Here is a 17,401-nt window from a genome sequence, read left to right as displayed (position 1 = left end):
GTTTGTTTTTTAAGCCACTGAGGACAATTAAACCATGGCTTCATTTACCATCCCTGCATCCTATGCTACTTTAAATGTTTATACGTGGAATATATTCATGGGAGTGACATCTATTTCTATTGAGTGCAGATTTAGCCACCATTATTGAGCCATATGATGTACAGATCAGTGCCAGAATAGGCAGATGGTTGATGTTTCTTTCGTTGATGCCAATTAAATTTGGTTTTTACTTGCTGAAATGGATCGTGCCAACCAGCCTTTTGAATTGTGTCAAAAGGTAACTACATTTCTGCATATTCTAAAATACCATCAGCTAAAAGCAAAAAGCTAGAAAGAAAGCTTCTCCAAGTCTTAACCCTTACCTTGAAGAACTTAATAAAGAAAGTGTACTGAAATTTTGTTACACCTTGCTTTCACCACCTGCAGGGGCAGCTATAGAATTCATGCCGTTTTCTGGTTTTTCACTGAATAATCTCCCCAGGACATGACTAGGATAAGAGCTGTGGTTTGTAAGAAACCATGTGACCAAAAAAAATGACAAATACAATCAAATACTCCTACACCTCATAAACTGTCAATCGCAACACATAGAAAAAGTTATGTCGCTGATAATAATGCTGTGACTATTTAACTTTGAACACTTTACAAAATGTATTTTTTTTTTAGGCTGGATTCACGCAGGGCATTTCGGAGGTGGTTAGTTTAAAGTCTATAGTAAAATATGAGAAAGCCTACACACAAAGGGACAGATTTACTAAGCTATCTAAGATTCAGACAGCATAAACCAGGCAGTCTGAAGATGATCCAAATTTATCACAGTGGCGTAAGCTGTATAATAAATTTGATGAATCTTGCTAGAAGTTCTAGACACTATCCTCTCCAGATTCCAAACTTTGTTTGGCTTAGTTTTTGTCTGGAGCACTGTGGCACATTTTTTTTTTTTTTCCACATTTTAAGCCATGCCCCGTTTCCGCTAAGCAGCAAAATCTGCAGAGTGTGCAGGGGGCCTAACAGTGCAATTTAAAGGGTTTGGGATGTTGCAAGAACCAAATTGCATCATACAATTTATGTCTTGTCAGAAGTCAGGATTTCGTGGCTGCAATCATTGTGTAACCCTGACCTGAAGCTGCACCTTACAACACATCCGTAGTCAGGCAAGGACCCCCATTAGGAAAGTCTAAATATGTATGATCTGCCATATGAGACTGACAATTAGGGTATAGCCCTTTTATGTTTGTGCATGTCCAGTATAAATAATATATACAAATTCAATTTTTTTCTTGTATTCAGCACAATGAATTGTGTGCACACTGTGCACTATGGGTCAAACGAGATGATTTGATTATATATTAGACATGAAGTCTGCAATAAAATATGCATGCGCTGACCAGGTTTGCTTTTAGTCCTTAATGTGTTCTTTAAAGCTAAAAGCTTGGACAGTGGGGAATTCTTGTGATTGTAAATGCTAAGGGCCCCGCTGGGCAGTGTATAGGAGTGTAGAAATCGTTACAGGTTTGCTACATAGTTTCTACGTGAATATAACTTGCTCAGTGTGTAATGTTTTTCTCCCAAAAACAATGTTGCAATATTGATTTTAGTAACCTATTTTTTTTTTACAGTAAAATACCTGTAATCCAACAACAACATTGGACCTGATAAATGCCAGATTATGAAATATTCTGGATTATTGGACTGTCAAAAAAGGTATATTGACATCGCATTTGGGGAAAAACATTAATTTAAAGGGATTATTTATGTCTTTTTAATAAATTTTTCTGAACTATCAGGTACCAGATTAGAAATATTTCCCTGCCTTAACTGGCTCAGTGCAGACAGGCGCGATGTAGCGATGTAATTGTGCCTGTCTGTGCCGAGATACACACTGCACAAACCGGAACAGCAACGGGAATTCCTCCACTCATCGTCCGAACGTAGATAGGTGAGTAATTATTTTATTTTTATGCACTATGGTCGCATTATATTAGGATTGGGGTCCGCTATGGAGCACTATACAGTATGGGAGCAGTTATTGGGGCATTATACCGTGTGGGGCAACTATGAGGGCCTTATACTGTATGGGGCATTATATTCGGTATGGTGGTGGCCCTATGGAGCAATATACTGTATGGGGGCAGTTATGGTGGCATTATACTGTGTGGGGGAAGATATGGGGGGCATTATACTGTGGGGGCAGCTATAGGGGCATTATACTGTGTGGGGGCAGCTATAGGGGTATTATACTGTGTGGGGTCAGCTATGGGTGTAATATACTGTGTGGGGCAGCTATGGGGGCATTATACTTTATAGGGGCAGCTATGGGGGCAATATTCTGTGTGGGGGCAGCTTTAGGGGCATTAAACTGTGTGGGGCCAGCTATAGGGGCATTAAACTGTGTGGGGACAGCTATAGTGGCGTTATCCTGTGTGGTGCAGCTGTAGGGGCATAATACTGTGTGGTCAGATTCGCTCACCTGATGTAGTTATGCTAGGAACACAACATCCAAAAAGCGTTAACAGCAGACCCAGCAGAGTTGGTGTGTGAAATGATCCGTTAGCATGACAACAAACCGAGTTTTGATGATACAAAATACAATTATTTGTGAAAACTTATTGGGAGTAGTCCAAAATGGTGAGTTTAGAAAAATATTTGTTGTTTGTCACCCACATTATGTCGGTTATATATATATTTAGAGTCCAAAAAGTGCATGCTATTAAACATCTGCACTTACAGAAATATGGAAATTTACCAATAAGTATACATCCAGAACTATATATATATATACACTCATAAATACACACCCATCCTCCATATATCATAGAGAATGTGTCGTACACTTTGCTTGAAAAAGTAGGGGGAAATGATCCCCTATTAACTAGTATTTTTCACCGTTGATAATAATTGCAATTAATTGTTAGATAATTGGAATATCTATTCGTGACTCTTCGATAATTGACAATGACCAGATCGGGTTGGACATATTGGGGCCCAGTAGGGAAAATTGGATTTAAATGAGATTGCAAGTGCAAAATGGTGATTAATAAAAATATATGATAATTGGTCAAAATGTGATAGTCTGTTCCTAAAAATTACTGGGAAAATGGATTATGATGAGACAAATAGTGCCGGATATGAAACAGGGTTAAATGATAGTCTCTGTAACTTTGTTCAGACCTAGCGGTACCAGTGTGCTTAATTTATACATCCAAAGACCTCACGTTTACACAGAAAATTGAAACGGTCCAGATGGTAAGCATCTATTTGTTCTATCGGTAGGATGGAGAAACATTTAAAATTCCCTTAATGCATAATTGTACAGTGTTTGGAGACACTGTGTAAAATAAATTTGTTGTAGCAATATGACCCTCTGTTTATTAAGACGGCAATGGAGTGGCTGGATGGTTCTGCCTACATACTGTAGGCCGCATTTGCAATTTATTAAATAAATCACAAATTGCGTCTGACAGTTTAGTTTTTTCTTAATTCTAAAACTTTTTCCAGTTTGTTGAATTTGGAAACTGGTTTCATTGTTGCCAATAGTCTGGTAGCACAGACATCTTTTTGTCCCACATCTGAAACTCCCTACCTTATTAAAAAAAATAAAAAAAAATCTCCTTGGATTTTACTTCTGCTCGATCTTTGTCATTCTGTTTGAAATCAGAGCTCTTTTTATCCAGTTGCGCCAGGACGAGCTAGTTTTTGGAGCCTTTACTGCTACCCAATCCCCCACCCCGCCTCTCCTACCCATCCCACACCACACCGGGATTGCTGGGATTGCTATTGTTTCTATTCACACGACAGGGTCTGGGTGTCGACCAGTAAAAACAGTTGTCTCCGCCGTTTTGCATCTGTCTTGTATCTGTTCTGTGTTTTTGCTTTTGACGGCCGATTCTGACCCATTTTGCATCCGTTTTTCACTGTCTGTTTTAAAAACGGATGAATTTCATGTGTAGATAATGCCATACTGTTCTCCGTATATAGTGTCACACACCCCTGTAGATAATGCCACAGTGCCCCCTGTAGATAATGCCATACTGTTCTCCGTATATAGTGTCACACACCCCTGTAGATAATGCCACAGTGCCCTCTGTAGTTAGCACCACCCACACCCCCTGTAGATAGCGCCACCCATGCCCCCTGAAGATAGTGTCACCCACGCCGTCCCTGTAGATAGTGCCACCCCTGCCCCCTGTAGATAGTGCCACCTATACCCACTGTAGAAGTTGCCACCCATGCCCCCTATAGATAGTGCCACCCATGCCTCCTGTAGATAGTGCCACCTATACCCCCTGTAGAAGTTGCCTCCCATGCCCCCTATAGATAGTGCCACCCATGCCCCCTGTAGATAGTGCCACCTATACCCCCTGTAGAAGTTGCCTCTCATGCCCCCTATAGATAGTGCCACCCATGCCCCCTGTAGATAGTGCCACCCATGCCCGCTGTAGATCGTGCCACCCATGCCCCCTGTAGATAGTGCCACCTATACCCCCTATAGAAGTTGCCTCCCATGCCCCCTATAGATAGTGCCACCCATGCCCCCTGTAGATAGTGGCACCCATGCCCCCTGTACATAGTGCCACCCATGCCTCCTATAGAGAGTGCCACCTATACCCCTTGTAGAAGTTGCCACCCATGCCCCCTAGAGATAGTGGCACCCATGCCCCCTGTAGATAGTGGTACCCATGCCCCCTGTAGATAGTGCCACTCATGCCCCCCTTGTAGATAGTGCCACCCACCGCCCCCCTGGAGGAGCCCCGGACGTCAATGTCTATAAATGGACAGGGACATCAGGGTCTCCTTCTAGTAGCGAAAGGCGGATGCGCCAACACACGGTGTTGAACTTGTGAGCAATACATTAAATAGGATACGGCACCGGACCGCCCAGGGAGCCGGACACAAAAACGTTGCAGGTAACATTTTTGGATACTGCTCCTGCACAGGTCTGGCACCATACGGTGGCACAACTTATATCCCAAGTGCCAGAACAGATGCCACAGAAAGCTATGGTATACGTTCTAGCATCAGTTTCCCTCCGGCTTATCTGCAACACGCCGGAGGGAAGCTGACAGGGACAACGGACATATGTGAACGACCCCTTACTTGTCGAGAAATAACTGAAGAGTTAGCAACATTGCTTGTATTCCATGTTGTTTAAAGATCGGAAAACATTTAGGCTCTATTCACACTACAGTCATGGCCTCTATTTATAAAGGAGCCATAACAGCTATGCTGGAGCCACTCTCAAATGGGTAATGGCAAATCCTAGCGGACCATCATGGACTCGGACCCTCATTGATTGTGGCGACAACAGTAGCATGGCAAGACCACATAATTCTTGCCAACAAACATACAGGAAAGCCAAATGGACATCCACATGTAAACCCCAAAGGACCCCATTTCTGCTAGTGTTAACAGAGCCTTAGGGCTCTTGTACATGACAGAGTTCTACTCTGGCCATTATTCACAACATCCTAGTGGCACCGGATAGTTTTTTACGGACCCATCCGTGGAAAGATAGAACATGTCCTATCGTTCCACGAATCACAGACGGGACTCGGGTGGCACACACGGTCATGTGCAAGAGCCCTTAGCGGGGGCAAATATTCAATAACAGTAAGCATCTGTAAATTCTATGCAAAGCACTAATGTAGGAAATTGCAATAAATAACTATAGGAGAATTCCAATACTAATATGAATGACTATGGGAGTTTCAAATCCCAATTGGTTCCCTGACAAATTATCAGCAGAAATTTTACCAGCGTCGTGACGTCAGCAACTTAATGTACGTCAAAGTACCTTAAATAGTCCATATTCCCGTAAAACAAAAAAAATAGACATAACTTCAAGACGTGTTTGGAAATATCTTCATGTAATTCATGTATATGTGCTGTTACAAGATCCAGTGAATATATTCTAGCTCTAGAAGAGAGACTCAGAACCATTCACGGAGTGATGAAAGTAGAATAAATATAAAGGCATATGCTATGAGCTGAAACTAGTATACAGGAAGAACAATGGAAAGTTAAATTGAAACTGTCATCCACCACAAAATTATATTGGTGTTGCACAATCTGACATGATGAATTGTTTAGAGTGATGACCAAGGGGCCAGTGTTCCAGTCTAAAATATGTTTTTTGTAAGTGTTTATCCATTATGTATATAAAACAGGTAGCTGGTAATAATTACAATGCCATCATTATATTCTACATTCTACAACAAAGTAAATGATTAAAATAATACTAATTTAATATGGAAAAATAAATATAGAACGATGGGTGGTGATACAATGTAATTTTAAGAGTGTAAACTCTTATCATATATAATTTGTATGTTTTACAATATGTTTTATAAATAAAGATTACTAACATTATTATTGGTATTATTACAGTAGGGATATGGACAAAAAAACAGAAGCCAGGTAGCCAATGTGCCAACTGGATACCAACTACTGGAGATGCTTGTTATCTATAAAATTCTTATTGTTGGTCCAACAAAAAGTCAAACTGGCCTTTATAACCTACAGTATTTTGACTATCCATATATCACAGAATAGGAGATATATGGTAGAGGAATATGTTTTGTACTATGAAACAGCCTGAACTTTAATATTCATTTAAATGGGTTGTCCAGGGACCCTTCTAAAAATTATGGGATTGATAAAAACAGACAACCCCTTTAAAAAAATATCCTTTCGATAGAAACATGTGCCATTTGAAAACCCTCATCGTCTGTTGTATTGGCGCTACAGAAAATACCATAAGCACTGCCGATGTATAAACTAGTTCAAAATATGTGTCCTACTCAAGAGAAGTCAATTCTTTGTAATTTTTTCATATTTATATTATTATTTTAGAACTGTAATGTTTCCTATAGGCATCTGTTTTACGGAGTCCCAGAAATTAATCAATATTACTCGTTTCACAGTATTATTTAAACAAGGACGTACTTAGAGCAATTGAAGTCCATGTTAATATAATGCATTGCAATGAGTGTGATCACCAAATGGATTCAATTATGTCAACTATTTCTCTGTTTATTTAACACATTAAAAGTAATCAGTCACCTGATTAAGGTTTGTTGTTAATGAAAATCTGCACTTGTATTCCTGAGATTTGTATTTATTCTTTTATGTGCTTACATAACATAACAGGGGCCCTTAGATACATTGACATATTAGGAAGACTAGAAATTATGAAATGAAAGGCCATCATGGTGGAGACAGTAGATGCTGCTCAACAATACTTTGTACTTCTCAAAATGTGCTGATTTCCTAACAATGGCGGGCAAAAACACACAAGAGGGAGTGCCCCTGTACAAAAACAGTATATTGGCCCTTTATTGCCCAACCGGTAATTTGTCAAGAGTGAATGAAGCATCCTAGACCTCTTCCATCCCCTTCTGGTGTATCACATACTGTAATTGTATGCCAAGGGAATAATTTACATAGTGCCGTACCTGCAATCTTGTAGACAGGGGGCATTGCATATTTTTTATGGTTGTGGCTGGCCTTTTTGCTTACAGGGCCCCTGCGCAGTTTACATATAAAGTATGTTTGCCCCTGTCTCTTGAGATTTTCAAGTACAACAGGCTCCAGGGCGTACAGAGATTGATTCAGAAACAAATATCAATGTGAACCAGTTGTAGTTGCAATAATAACTTGGAGTCAGAAGAGAATTTCTGAATACATAGCATGTTAAACCTAGAAGTAAGTGAACTACATCAACCATAGATAACAACCAGCTAAGAACAGAAAAATAATGCTACAGTGGTCATAGGCTGCCAAAACTAGACTGGTGAAATGTGGATATATATTAGTTGGATTGCTACATTTTGATTTTGTATTAAACATACAGATATTAGGTTCAGAATTTGGCATAAACCACATTAGTCCATGAATTTGTGTAGCTGTCCATTAATGGTTCACTCTAGTGGTGATGGGGGTGGTATAATGATAAAAGAATATTTCTTGGCACACATTATTCTTCTTAATACTATGTATGCATTGTTTAAATGCCATAATTTACATGAGTTTTGCTGCTGACCATGTGCATCTCTTTATAGCCACAAGCCAATAAAATATGAATTAGTACCACAGCTCCACTTTGTTTTTGAATTTTTTTAAAATAGTAAAATGGAATGGGAGAGGATGTACAGTAATAGAGGGTTAGGGGTAATGGGGTAATAGATATCACTAGAGAAATTACAAGAACTAGATGAAAAGGCAGGTGAATTCAGAATGTTCATTAAGTCCAAAGAGTGACTTTGGAGTATACAATATGCAAAGTATAAGAAATTCTTCTTTTTGGCATTAATTCAACGAGGTTTTGAATTTATTTAAATTTGTAGGAACTTATCATGGAGGCATTAGGTAAGGATCTAGGTCTGTTGAGTCATAGAATCTCATCTGATCATTTCAAATTAGCAGAAATTTGCCATATTTCTGTCTAAGTGTCCACTTTTATACAGTAGGTTTGAATTACTATAACTTATTTTTACCACTCTGACATTTTTGGTGTATCTTTTTCTTTTCAATGTCTTAGGATTAGTATTTTTGCTCCATTTAGGAGATGAGGGAAGATGGAAGTTGAGTTTACTCTGGCCAATATGGGCCCTGAAAGCAATGCCGATCAATGAGACAGATCGTTGATCGGAGCTCATTTGCTCCTTTTATAAGCAGCAATGATGGGTTATGTTTGGGGACGAGTGATCGTTACTATGATTGCTCGTCCCCATGCATTTGCATCATGTCAGAGCTAAATTTGATACATCAGATAAAAGATCTGATCAGCCGATGAACGAGCGTTTCCCTTTCATCGGCTTCTCATTGTCCTGTTTACACAGGGCAGTGATCGGGAACAAGCATTCATATGACCGCTCGTTTGCCCAATCATTGGCCCATGTAAAATGGCCTTAATAGTTTTCTGATTAGTGTCTGCACATTAAAGAATGGTCGTGTTATTGTGCAGGAGAACCAGATGTGAAGAAAGCTTCCTATCTTCTTTTTGCATCTCCAGCAAGTAGGTGCTTGGTTTGCAACGATTTTGTGTAAAGTTTCAGATGTCTTATACCATCTAGCCAATATCTTATAATTGAGTTCCACTTTATTTATGATTAATGTAGATAAACAGGTCTCTCACCACTTTTGCAGAAAGTTTTTAAGACTCTTTTACATGGGTGAATGAGCCTTTATACGTGCGCTTGTTCTCACTCATTGCTCTATGTAAACAGGGAAGTGATCGGCCTATAAACGAACAAACGGCAAAAAGGATGATCTTCCCGTGGTAACAGGAGCTTCTAAACCTTGCTCTGCTGCCATATTCTTCTGTACTTCCCTCAAATCACTATGGGGGCACCTAGGAGGCCAAAAATCCACCAAAAATTACATTTGCTGGATTAACTGTATCTAAAAATAATTGAAGGGGAGGGGACCCAAATTTGTGTCAGAGCCAGGGCCCACAGGAGGATCTTCAGGTGCTTTGATGGGCCAGGCCAACTGTAGGAATACATCAACAGTTATTTTTTATTATTATTATTATTATGATTATTATTATATCAGCATTGTTATTATCATTATTTGTAATTACATTTGATTATGATTTGAATGTGAATTATTATGAAATATTTCTCCAAAAATAAAACAAAATCAGTAATAAAGGAATTGTGATGAGGTCCATATTTGTGGTCTCATTTGGTGCATAATAATAATAATAATAATAATAATAATATAAATAGAACGTTACATTAAGTGTGTGCACAGTAAAACAAGACAATAACAGTGGCGATGAGAAGTGTGACCTGGGAACTAGTAGTGAATGATGATACATGTATTCCTAGACGATAATAAAAATTCAGCAAAACAAATCTACAACCATGATTCTTGAATAAACAATGTGCATTGAAATATACACAAAATCTGAGAAGAGTTCACAAGAGAAATGAAAATCTGTCATTTGTATGAAAAGAGGAGTTATGAATTAGAGCTGTATAAAAGGGATGGGGATCAGGGCTGCATTTAAACAAAAATGCGTGGTACTGTATGTCTGTGAGTCTGTAAAGGAATCCCAAGTGGAAGAAATGGATATGAATTTTTCATATGAGCGGTTTCTACACACTAAAATACCTGCCAAGTTTTTTATTTCCTTTGGTCTGTGAAGCCAATCTGGACTGATTTTAAAAGTGTCTTAACATGGACCTAGAGGTATTCCCACATAAAGCAACGCTGTGAGCTATAATAACCTTTTTATTGCTATCACTTTGTGTAAGCAAAATACTATAGGTATTTTAGACTCAATGTACAAAGAAGTAGAAACAGTATATAGGGAAACATGCTGTTAATACAACACAAGAACAGTTCTCTATCTATTTTTTGATGGTCAAATCATGTGATAAGTGTCCTTGGGTATGATAGATAGATAGATAGATAGATAGATAGATAGATAGATAGATAGATAGATAGATAGATAGATAGATAGATAGATAGATAGATAGATAGATAGATAGATAGATAGATAGATAGATAGATAGATAGATAGATAGATAGATAGATAAAGGATTTGCTTCCAAGTGTAAAATTGTTCCAAGGCCATATTCACATGAAGATGAAGCATGGGGTTGACATCACTCACTCTCACATAAAAAAATTCCCCTAAGGCCTCATGCACACAAACGTATTTTGTTCCTACCGTAAATACTGGCGTAAATACGGGTCCTTTGTCACACGTATTCGACCCGTATTCCACCAGTATTTACGGACCCGTGCCCGTAAATACGGGTCCGGTGTCACCAGTATTCCACCCGTATTTACGGACCCGTTTTCTCTGCACTAATCGGCAGCCCCTTCTCTCTATCAGTGCTGGAAAGAGAGAAGGGGTAGCCCTTTCGGGCAGAGTTTCCGCAGCGATTGAAAGTAAAAGAAGTTCATGCGTACGTACCATTGTCTTGGTGACGCGTCGCTCTTTTTACATCCAGTCCGACCTCCCTGGATGATGCGGCAGTCCATGTGACCGCTGCAGCCTGCGATTGGCCTGTGATTGGCTGCATGGGATGAAACGTCATCCCAGGAGGCCAGACTGGAGGAAGAAGCAGGTAAGTTAACTTTTAATACTATTAACTCCAGCGGTAGTCACTGTCCCGATCAGTTAACTCTTTCAGCACCCTGGACAGTGACTATCCCCTGACATCGCCTAGCAACGCTCCCGTAATTACGGGTGCACACACGTAGCCACCCGTAATTACGGGAGCACCATGGACTTCTATGGGCCTGCGCGTGCCGTTATTACGGCCTGAAATAGGACAAGTTCCATATTTTTCAACGGCACGGGCACCTTCCCGTAAGCAAACGGGAAGGTACCCGTGGCCAATAGAAGTCTATGGGCCCGTAATTACAGGCCGTAATTACGGGTGTTTTTACGTTCGTGTGCATGAGGCCTAAAACCATGTATTGTAGTAAAAATATATGTGGTTTTTGTGGATGAGATACAGTAGTTGTATATATTTTTATTATTTCTTTTAAAAAAAACAGTACATTTAAAACATCCCTAAAACTTTTTCCTACTAACAAAAAGCATGCATGCTAATGTTTTTGCCAGCTGATGTCAGTAGGAAAAAATTATCACAAAAACATTAGGTATAAAGGCGGAGGCAATTTAAAAAGCATATCAGAAGTGGGAAAAACATGGTGCACCACCACATTGTGAAGATTTGAAAAAACGGAATTTTGAGCAAGAAATTTGTTCTCACAAGAGGTAAAGGATAAAGAATAGGAGGAAGATGTCAAGATGGATGGAATATGTCCGTGATAAGCCTAAAGACCCCAACATCACAGTGGCCCAACATCACAGTGGCCTGAAATAGGACAAGTTCCATATTTTTCAACGGCACGGGCACCTTCCCGTAAGCAAACGGGAAGGTACCCGTGGCCAATAGAAGTCTATGGGCCCGTAATTACAGGCCGTAATTACGGGTGTTTTTACGTTCGTGTGCATGAGGCCTAAAACCATGTATTGTAGTAAAAATATATGTGGTTTTTGTGGATGAGATACAGTAGTTGTATATATTTTTATTATTTCTTTTAAAAAAAACAGTACATTTAAAACATCCCTAAAACTTTTTCCTACTAACAAAAAGCATGCATGCTAATGTTTTTGCCAGCTGATGTCAGTAGGAAAAAATTATCACAAAAACATTAGGTATAAAGGCGGAGGCAATTTAAAAAGCATATCAGAAGTGGGAAAAACATGGTGCACCACCACATTGTGAAGATTTGAAAAAACGGAATTTTGAGCAAGAAATTTGTTCTCACAAGAGGTAAAGGATAAAGAATAGGAGGAAGATGTCAAGATGGATGGAATATGTCCGTGATAAGCCTAAAGACCCCAACATCACAGTGGCCCTTAGAAAAATGAAGCCCCTTATGTATTGTATTCAACTATTATATATTTGACTTGCAAATCTTTAAATCCAAGTTATTTATTAGAAAGGAGTATGTTTTTAATGCAGAATCTACACATCTTGAATAAATGCCTGTGGATTCTGCTCCATGGATTAAGCACTGTAGGTGAGCTGCCATATATGCCCAAATAACCGGATCAAGGTCGGTGGAGCACCCTGGAAAACATTGAGTGGAGGCATGTTTTGAATAAAGTAAAGGGAGTGCATAGGGGGCATATTTAGTGGCGTTCACTGACTCATGTCCCCCACTCTTACTACCTTCTTTATATTAGGGTCACTAGGGTTATGCCCAGAGCCCCTATTTTTTTCTTTTGTATAACGCTATTTGCCAAGCTACTAAGTGTGTGTGTGTGTGTGTGTGTGTGTGTGGTGATTCATGACACAAGTGTAGAGTAAAGATAGATTTAATACCAACACAAATCACACTCAATTATTAAACACGACATACACAACTCAGTAAATATATATATATATATATATATATATATATATATATATATATATATATTCACAGCATAGTATAGTATACCTCAATACATATAATAACTTAATATGTATTAAATATACTAGTACTACACGTGGCACAGAACTAGTACAATATATTACAACACTATACTAACACCCACCCACTTAGCTAAACATACATACTTATAAAATACAGTACACTCACGCTTGCTTCTATATCCCATCCCCATCTTACTCTAACTATCCCTGTAACTAAGGGGTTAATCTTGTACACAAAAGTGGGGTGTAGGGATGGAGAATTGTAGCTATATAGCAGTGAAAGGGTTACAGTAGGGAGATTTTGGAGGTTTTTGGTAGTGTAGTGTAGAGTTAATACAGCTTCTGCTGTATTTGTGTGTAATGTGCAGGGCTGGGGGAGGTTTAATGTTTAAACCAATGTGCAGGTAGTGTAGGTTTATTGTGCAGGGCTACGTGAGGTGAATATGATACCAGGGGTTAAATGCATGGGGAGAAGGGTAGGATAATAACATGGGGAATGTTCATTGTATAGGGGGAGAGAAAGAGTTAAGTTCAGCTGCCATTACACATGGAGAGGGGGAAGATACTTAGCAGTGATCCTTGAGGGAGCAGGAGGTCCTTCATTGGTGGTGATAGGAAAGCAGGCTGAGAGAACTCAGCAGGCCAGCTTGTCTTTTTAAACCCTCTCCGTGCAATTCTGTATGACATCACTGTGCCAAACTCAGGCACATGCAGGGGGGTGGCAGACAGTGGGAACCTCATGTGACTTGGGATACAAACAGCATGTGTTCACTGTTTATAGCTTCCCCTCCGGTGTGAAATCTTTTGCTCCTCCCAGATTGTAAACAAAACAATGCAGCCAGCTGGAGTCAACTGTCTTATCTCATTACCTGGGCAATACACACAGGGCCGTCATCAGCACCCGGCGAACCCGGGCAAGTGCCATGGCCCACTACCTTTTGGGGGGCCCACTCGGCCGCCGGGTGCTGTTGCTGCCGTCGTTACGGCATCACTGTCCATACATATGGACAGTGATGTCAGGAGGAGAGAAGGAGTCGCAGGCAGAGTGCTAGCGGCTCTACTCCGCGACTCCGTCTCGGGGAAAGTGATGTCAGAGGGAGAGAAGGAGTCCCAGGCAAAATGCTAGCGGCTCTACTCCGTTACTCTGTCTCTGGGAAAACCCTGACATCACTGTCGATATATGGACAGTGATGTCAGGAGGAGAGGAGTCTCAGGCAGAGCACTAGCGGCTATGCCCTGGGACCCCGTCTCTGGGAAAGCCCCTGATATCAATGTCTATATATGGACAGTGATGTCAGAGGGTGAGAAGGAGTCCCAAGAGTAGCGCTACAATAGGCTCTGCTTTGGGACTCTGTCTCTGGGGAAGCCCCTGTCATCACTGTCCATATATGGACAGTGATGTCAGGAGGAGAGGAGTCCCATGTAGAGTGCAGAAGCGGCTCTGCTCCGGGACTGCGTCTCTGGGGAAGCCCCTGAATTCACTGTCCATATATGGACAGTGTTGTCAGGGGCAGAGCAGTGTCCCAGGCAGAGTGCTAGTAGCCCTTGAGCATTAAGGAACATTTCTCACATGACAGACAGGCTAAACAGCCCCTACGTGTCATATCGGACTGTCCGCCTTTATTAAACCCTTTATTTTTACTGACAGCCGTCACAACTAATCTGTCCCTAAGATTACGGGGCCTTCTATAAGAAAATAATGGAGGAGACTGAAACTCCACTATTTTATCAGAATAGTTGCCAAGAATCCTCGAATGTCTTTTAATAATCCCTGCTATGTTTGGGCTACATATATTGTAGGTGGAAACCATAGGAAGTCTATTACTTTTATTTTTATTCTTATTTTTACCCTGATATACTTCATTCCTGTCAGTCAATTTTACTTTCTCTAAATGTTTATGGAAAATCTTTTTTGGATATCCTCTCTCCAAAAACTTTTTAGACATTAGGTTCAATTTATCATCCAAACTAGTAGGGTCCTCCACTATCCTCTTAACCCTTAATAGCTATACGGTAAGGACTTGATCATCCCCTTAGGATGATGATTGTCAAAACATAACAAATTATTACAGTCCGTCTTTTTGACATATAAATCAGTCCTAAGTCTGTTGTCACTACCTTAGTGAACTTAATGTCAGGGTCAATATTATTCAAGAAGTAAAAAAACAGGTCCAAACTGGGTAGGTCACCCGTCCAAATGAGGAAGTCATTATCTATGTATCGCCACCACCCCAAACGCCATTGCTGTTCCTCTAAGTTCTACAAAGTATTCATCATTAAATAAAAATTAATTGCAGGTCAACACAATCTCCAAAAGACCCATTAGAAACTCCCTACACTCGCTGGAAAAATCAGTCTCGTCCAATGTCTTACTCACACTACTCATACCTCTTTCATGATTTATCGATGTGTGTAAGCTAGTCACATCGATGAGACTAGTTAGGCCCCTGAGGTAATAGAGATATCACTGTTCTTAAGAAAAAAATCAGCTGTATCAAATAATTATCGTGATTTTGCTCCCGATACAAGATTCCTGACCCATATGTGTTGAGATTTATTTTGTTTATGCAGCTTTTGATGTGACTAGTGTCGGTTCATGTGGGGATGTTGCCCTGTGGCATCTGTTCATCTTCCATCCATCTCCTATTATTAGGCCATGGTTAAAGGGAATTGAGAGTAATGATTATACTGTAACAGATTAACTATTTTGATTGTATTTGTCTTTTGACTCTTCTTTCTTTCTTTTTAGATAGAATGATGCTTTTTTTCTGATATAACTACTGGATACTCACCATCTGAACTAAAGAACATTGGACCCATATGATATATTTTTCTGTCCTTATGTTTATTTTTTAGTGATGTTATTATTATTTTTATATCTGTTTGTGAGGTCAAGAGGTACTTTGGTAACGCAATACAACCGTGTTGTATGTATGCATTGTAGTAAAAGGTGGGATCATTTCTAACCCTTTTTCCCTGATCTAGTGATATTATTTTGAGTTCACGGTTGTATTTCCTGTATATAGGAGTTATGGTTGGAATAATATAGGGTTTCTTCCTTATAGCCATTGATCCCGGATTGGTCTTCACCTTATTCCTCTGTGTGAATTATAGATCCACACACTGGTGGAGTGGATACCAGAAACCTGATGTTCTGGCATACAAAGGTGTGGGATATATCTAGTTTCTAGGGACATAAGGTATTAAAGAGGATTCCATTGGTTGCAATAACGATATGGCTCGAATTTGAACTGCGAGTTAAACAACCATTATATACTCCGTTATTAATACAGGATAAACAATCTGTGATTAGGCTACAACACCTATATAATTCATATATCTCTCACTATTCTATACACGTTTGATTAAAGAAGTTGTCACAATCCTTAGTTCCGATAGCAAAAGATGGCGCTATAAGGCATACTACATTGAAGAGCGCAAGCACAGCAAGTACACTTCCTTACCCTAACGTGGTAATGTCAGCCGTTACATTGTTGTATTGTGTCCTAGTAACCATTGACCACGTGAGCTGCTATACCCAATGGACAGGCATTGTTTGGGCATGCACAACTCGGTGCTTGAGACACCGAGAATATTTTTGATTCGATACATATGGAGTCCTCAAGGGAAATATATGTTTGGATTGGTGAGTGTCAGCTTTTCCTGATTTTAATAATGACCACTATTTAAATTAAATTATTGTATAACACTTAAAGGATCACTGTTATATTATGGTCTAAATAATTTTTGATATTACATGTCATGACTTGACTCAGCACGGTTTTAATGTACCTTGATACACTGTTACACATTAAGAATTTTTTTGCATTTTTATGTATAATTGCCAATATATTTATACCACTTATTAATTGAGCAATTTGCTTGAAAATGCCTCCATTGAGGAGGTGAAGTTTTGCATTTGTTTGGTGAATAAATTCCTCCTTTTTTTGAGTGCAGCTTCCTTGCTCTTTATTTTTGGATGTTCATCGTGTAAGGAGAGGTCACTCCTCTTTTTTTGAAGCATAGCACCTTCCATATTGGCTTATATTTGTCACGGTGCTGCTTCTATCTTTGTTTATTTTTGTATATATATATATATATATATATATATATATATATACATATATATATATATATATATATATATATATATATGTATATATATATATATATATATATATACACACATATGTACATAGATATAAATATATAAAACGCTTCCCTTTACAGTGAGACTAGCTCATCCGGAGATACAAAAAATATAAAATCTTACAAACTATAATATGATCACATTTTTCCACAATCACTATGAATTGCACAAACAGGAGCACTATGTCATGTCCAATAATACCACCAGGCAGTGTCCCAATAGAACCACCACAATTCCCAAATAATATATATAAAGATATATTAAGAAACGATGGAGGACATTAAGGCCATGTTCAGAT

At 39.3% G+C, this 17,401-nt stretch overlaps 1 long non-coding RNA gene across 2 annotated transcripts; it reads left to right on the top strand.

The window, feature by feature from the left end:
* The first annotated feature begins 1,424 nt into the window (after nucleotides 1–1,424).
* On the top strand, nucleotides 1,425–15,771 carry LOC142733733 (uncharacterized). Of its 2 annotated transcripts, none has more exons than XR_012880228.1 (4): nucleotides 1,425–1,512; nucleotides 1,620–1,704; nucleotides 1,788–1,939; nucleotides 15,703–15,771. It is a non-coding gene; the product is annotated as an uncharacterized LOC142733733 (long non-coding RNA). The 2 variants fall into 2 exon arrangements; XR_012880229.1 differs by lacking the exon at nucleotides 15,703–15,771 and adding an exon at nucleotides 2,489–2,622.
* The last annotated feature ends 1,630 nt before the right edge of the window (nucleotides 15,772–17,401 follow it).

The sequence above is a fragment of the Rhinoderma darwinii genome, chromosome 1 (assembly GCF_050947455.1).
Source record: "Rhinoderma darwinii isolate aRhiDar2 chromosome 1, aRhiDar2.hap1, whole genome shotgun sequence".
Lineage (NCBI taxonomy): Eukaryota > Metazoa > Chordata > Amphibia > Anura > Rhinodermatidae > Rhinoderma > Rhinoderma darwinii.
The sequence above is the reverse complement of the archived record's forward strand: the minus strand, read 5'-3'. Positions and strand labels throughout refer to the sequence as shown.